The 6,214-nt window shown below is 33.1% G+C and overlaps 1 long non-coding RNA gene across 1 annotated transcript; it reads right to left on the reverse strand.

The window, feature by feature from the left end:
* Positions 1 to 5,414: 5,414 nt before the first annotated feature.
* Positions 5,415 to 5,942, reverse strand: LOC134254514 (uncharacterized). Its single transcript, XR_009989333.1, has 2 exons — positions 5,649 to 5,942; positions 5,415 to 5,513 (listed from the first exon to the last, which is right to left on the reverse strand). It is a non-coding gene; the product is annotated as an uncharacterized LOC134254514 (long non-coding RNA).
* Between the last annotated feature and the right edge of the window lie 272 nt (positions 5,943 to 6,214).

Below are 6,214 nucleotides of genomic sequence, written 5' to 3' on the forward strand. Positions count from 1 at the left end.
ACCATGTTGATTTCTGCTGGCTTATAATCAAATTTAACAAAAAATTAATGAGCAAAATTATGACAATAAACTGCAAAAGTGCAAAAATTCTTGATCCTGGACGAGCCCCCAATTCTGTTATGGGTCAGAATTACCCTAAATGCCAGCAAAGATCAATAACACAATTTAAACTTAACAATAATTTATTTACAGTAATATATAATAAGTATATGAAACATAAAGTACAAACTTAGCAAGAATCTAAAAATACATACATCAGAGTGTCCGTTGCTGCACACAATGTCCCAGTGAAAATATATCCTAGTTATATCTCAATAGTGCTTATACGACAAAGTATTCACAATTATTGTATATCTATGCATTGAATTGACAGGGTATTTATACAGTATTATAAATCTAGAATATTCTAGAAAATGTTAAAACATGATATTACTGGAACAATCTGGACATACACAAAATTTAAGAATGTTCTAGATAAAATGACCAAACATGTTGACCACTCTGGAATGTTCAAGAAACTTAATGTTACTAATTATATACATAATGAAACAACACCTCTCACAACAAGTTATACTGAGCAAAAATACCTCTTTCAAAATTGTGAAAAGGGATGTTTTGGTGTTATGGCGGGGCTCTATTGATTATATAGTGAAAAAACATTAATTCTTCAAAGATCTTCTTCTCTGCTCTTGGGTATAAACTAAACAAGGGCATAAACTATGTAATAGTTATGACGAGGAAAGATGTCTCTTCCAAATTTATGAATTTCAGGGCCCCTGGTTTAGGGCTTCTAGTGTTAAGGCAGGGTTCTAATGATTATATAGTGAAAAACCATGAATTTTTTGAAAATCCTTTCCCATGATCCTGGGTATTATGCCAATGTTCTAAGTACATATTGATGATAAAGAAAGATGTCACTTCAAAAATGGTTAATTTCAGGACCCTGGGTCAAGGACACTGTGGATACATAGTCTGAAAATAAATTGATGCTTTAAAATCTGAAGTTTAGTATTAATCAACCATTTATGATGAAATTAACTTTATGATAATTTTTTTTAAATAAGTGGCCCCAGGGTCAGTAGTTCCTGTGGGATTGGGTGCACAACTCGTTATAAAGTGGAAATGAATTCCCTCTTTGTTTTTCTGATCTACCTCTGAGTATTGAATAACCGAAGTAAACATGCTAAGTGTATCGTTATGATAAGCAATGGTCTCTCTTTCAAAATTGTGAATTTCATGGCCTCTGGTTTAAGACACAAACCAACTTCAAGTGTTGGAAAGTTGTTACATGATACCCAGGTGACCTATAAGGCCCATTGACCTCTTGTCACCGTCCTATTACACATATTAAATCATTTAATCGCCGGAAAAATTACATCCTAAACGCTACAACATATTTGCATTGTAAATTTGGTGTGTTTTAAAATACCATCTTCAAACCACGGCAATTCTTTAAAAAAAGATAAGCTTTCTTAAATTCTGAAAAATCTCATCATGAAAAAAAATTATGTAATATTTACTTCACTATTTTAAGAAAATGTTTAAACATTTTAAAATGTGTAGCAATTAATATGTTAAATGTATTATTCATGGCAGATCAGTGAAAAAGCAAAATGTTAACGCACAACTAGGTAAGGGGATTCTGTGGGAGAGTATGAATCGACTATTCAAATTTAGAAATATCAATGAAGTTTTATTAATTTACAATCAAATAAATTAGTCTCTGTTCATATAGGTTTTTATAAGCATAGTTCACTTGCTCTCTGAGCTGTTACACAACTAAATTGCAAACAAATGTGACAAAATTTATATACTATCTAATACGATATTTTAATCTTAATGGTTGTTTAATACTTAGTGTTAAGATGTAGCATTATGCTTATTTCCATTAACACCAAAGTTATACTTCTTTATACAATGATTCATAAATGCACTTAGATTAAATATACTCTTTAGCAAGGAAAATATCCTAGGCAATTTCGTTTCATATCGTTTCTTTATTTTCCCCAACTGTCATACTGGTTTTGACATCTGCAAAAAAGGACATCTCAGTTATTCACTTTATAATTGTTTACGGCTAGTGTGAATTTGAACATATTAACATACTCATAGTGCAAAATTAAAGAATTCACATACCATTCAAATTCATTATTCTGTATTGTATAATATTTCATCTTTTCTTATTGAATATTTTTCATACACATGTGACACTTAATTCGAGGAAATGTGTTTAAAACTCAAAATAAATTAAAAACTTTACTTACAAATGTACAAAGGTACAGAGAATTTTCAAATTGATGCCTTAATGATTTGGTTCAAGAGAAAGAGTGTCCTTCTTTGAATACGTCCAATAAGCCATTTTTTTTCTTTTTCCCCTCGAATAGGTTTCATATGGAAACCCTCCTCTCCTCTGCTAATGGTGTTGAGTTCACATTAACGACGAGGATGTAAAGAATATTTAAAGCAATGTCAAGCAACAAATTCTGAATCCGGCATTTTCCTTGTCATCTAAAAGAAGTATATCTATCATATTGATAAAAATATATTCATTATATATTGACAAAACTAAAAAGATATGACATCTCTTTACTAGTAGTCAAACTGGTATAAATGTCTAATATACTATCTTTTTTTCAAAAACAAGCATGAATGGCATTATAAAGGAAAGGTACTCTAAATACACTTGCCTTTATCTTTTCAATTCATTATCCATCAAACACTTTCAATATAATTTCAGTTTTATTAGAATAATATCAAAGGTTTAAATTGATCCCTCAGCAACAAACCAGTCATTAGATCCAATACCTTTAGTCAGATGCACCTGATAACTGAAAAACAGTAGTACAGAGAATAAAGATTTTTTTCTGAATTGATAAACGGATATAATGATGTTTTCTTCATAAAGTACACACCTGTTTATCAGATTTTCTATAGGAGTATATTTTTTGATTTTCTCCAAAATGCAGTTTTTATCTAGTATCTAGCAGAACAAACACGGACCTCTAAAACATCAGAGGTGGGATCAGGTTACAGGTGGAGTAAGAATCCACTAACGACTGGTAATTTATGAAATAGTTATAAAAGTAATTCATGTTCAAATTCTGTAAAGAAATTTAAAGTCTTCTCGGACTCTGAAAACATAAAATTCAATTCCGTATTTTGTTTGCGTCTATGGCTTTCGTATATTTAGCAAACACTCATAAAATGTTTTTGCTTTTTGATAGGTGGAAAGGGTAAAAATTAAATGCTTTAGAGAATTGTATTACTAATATATAATTGATATATGGGATACATACCTATTCTCTAATAACACATTTCATTTCAAAGAGAAAGAATTGTTTCTATTTTGTACAAACATACATCAACTTAATGTAAAATAAATCGTTAAATAATTAATAAATGACAGAAGTGTTTATTCATTGATCTGACAATCTAACATATACGTGCCACAGTAGGGTGTGGGTGTTTCATCTCCTATCTAATAAAATGTGGTAACAAATATATGCAATTTTTAGTTAGTCTAAGTTAACTTTTTCAATGTTAATTACGAAAACATGTTATTCTATTGTATTTATTTTTTCCCCAATATAAGTTAAATTTGTTATTAAATGAAACAATCAAATGATAGAAATGTCCTGCCATCTCCTCAGTGGAATATGTGGAGATAACGAACAGTATTCAAGCTCAAAAGTCCATTAAACAATTAGGTACAAAGCAAACAGGGACCTCTTAAACATCAGAGGTGAGATCAGGAGCAGTGGAGGAGTGGGCATCCCCTGTCGACCGGTCACACCCGCCGTGTGCTCCCTGTCATGACCGTGAAATAAAGGGAAAATCCGACAAATAGTGTGTAAATAATGACCTATACCAATAAGTATGAAAAAATATATTTAAAATTAGTATTTTACTTAATGATAGATTGTATTTGCTGGAAGGTCATAGTATCTACCATAGGATTTACGAAATTAAGACTTTAACCAAAATTTCTGATATTCTTGTTTCGCCATCATGTTTATCAACTTAACTCTTTTTTGAAATTGTTCATAAGTAGATCATGCTCTTGCATATCTGTATCGAATCAACATTTCGTATGCAGATGATGAAGGTAAATTACTGCATAAGTAAGGGATGTTGACGATTCACATATTTACGTTTATCGTACAGCTTTGTTGTAAGATTACCATTAATGTAATAAAATACCACACATCATCCTGTCCTTAATGCCTAGGTCAAATTTCCCGGCCAGTGGCCGTAGACCGGTTGTAATCGGCGGTAATCCGTGGTGTGAGCGATGCCTAAACATCGGTCCACATCGGCCTAGTAGTCCTTTTAAAAGTATCAGTCACATGATCCAGCGATGGGCTATACGATGGGCAACCAATGCGATTTTTAATAAAAATGGCGTGGTTGCCGGTCGGACTTACAAGGGCCTAGCGATGCATTGCTAATCTAAAACAATGTTCAAGGATAATCGGACGATGTATATTACACTGCTCATACATTGGTGAACATCGTTCGTACATCGGTCGATTACGGTCCAATGTTTGATCGAACATCGACCAATGATTGGCTGTTGTCTGTTGCCCACCACTCAATCCCCCCGATGACCTCAGATTCAACGGATATTGGACGATGCTCGGCAATACATCGGCGGTTCCCTGAAAGATGTGTTAATGATGGGTTGCCGATGAGGAGCGATGTGAGACATCGTTAGAGACATTGCTGAATTTTAACTACGAATTCTTTCCTACCGATGACCCCAACGATTCGCAAAATTGCCTCAGACACCGTCCGATCACTGGTGGCGTCCGGCCGGCAACCACGCCATTTTCATCAAAAAACGCATCGGTTTCTCATCGTATACCCCATCGCTGGATAATGTGACTGATACTTAAGAAACACAACGATATACATTAGAAGAACCTATTTTTCATTCCAACAAAAGAATGCCTAAAATCTTTAAGGAACCTCTATTGGCTGCCGACAAGGCACCCAAGGAACTTAAAATATTTGGTAGTAAGAACCATGCAGATTGGACAGCCCCTTGTTGTCTTTCAAGCACAGTTCTGATACAGACAGATTAAACAGCCCTGTAACAGGCCGCCGCTACAGAATGAAAGAAACATGCCTTGTCAAACATATAACAGCATTTGTCTCTTCAGTGGCAAGGTATTTCAAAAGAAAAATGAGAGATCTCAGCTGAAGAATGAATCAATAAGCACTTTTTGACCATGCAAGACCAAAAAACTCAATGAACCCATTTTGACCTTGAAGGTCACAAATGGGAGTACACCACTGTCGGGAGTACACGACAGTGGTGGTTATTGAGCATAACCCGAGACAGACAGATGCTCGAAGAAAAAGCAAAGAATGAGAGGAAATATTAAAAGTTACTGTAAAACAAAAACACAAAGAGAAATAAGAAGTTAATTTATTAGACTTTAGACATTGAAGCCTCTTGCAGAAATTCCTGATTTCTTCATTTACCCCAACTGTCGTACTGGTTTTGGCATCTGAAAAAATGATGATCAGATGATTTCTATTATGCATTACAAAGTGTGTTGTCTTATAAATCAAAATTAAAATACAAGTATAAAAGACAAAAGGTTAAAAAAAAAAAAGAAATATATAGACAGAGATATACTCACAAATCCTTGATAATCGTACAAAGAATTTTCAGATTGGTGATATTTAAGTTTACAGAAGGGGTCTTTCCCTGGAGATCAAGCTTAATGCCAAGAGCCGATTCCAACACACTTTTCCCCACCTCAGCCTGTGATGAATTTGTGGAATTTGTTGTTGTCTCCACTTGGACTGTTTTGTTGCTGTTTGTTCCTAGTATTGGTGTCACAATTCCATAGACATTATTCATTACAATGTACAATGCAAATAATGCAATAAATTTGGAATTCATCATCCTCTTGTTTCTGATCTCGATAGAACTGAAATATATATTATTCTGTTTTTTAAAACATAGATTGTGAAGGAACATAATACGGAAAAATTCTTAAATAAGCTTTTGAGCTAGGATTTTTAAAAATGTATATATCAAATGAATTGAAAAAAATCAATATTCCTGGCTTAATGGAATGTTCAAAACTTTTACTTGTTTCGTACAATCTTGAGGCCTGTACTCATTCATTTAATTTATTAAATTGATTGTATGTTGATTTACATCACATTATATATATTTTTTTTCAATCATATAGAGATA

This window comes from Saccostrea cucullata, unplaced genomic scaffold (assembly GCF_032062105.1).
Source record: "Saccostrea cucullata isolate Sc308-1 unplaced genomic scaffold, CSIRO_AGI_Scuc_v1 ctg13353, whole genome shotgun sequence".
In the NCBI taxonomy this organism is placed as follows: domain Eukaryota; kingdom Metazoa; phylum Mollusca; class Bivalvia; order Ostreida; family Ostreidae; genus Saccostrea; species Saccostrea cuccullata.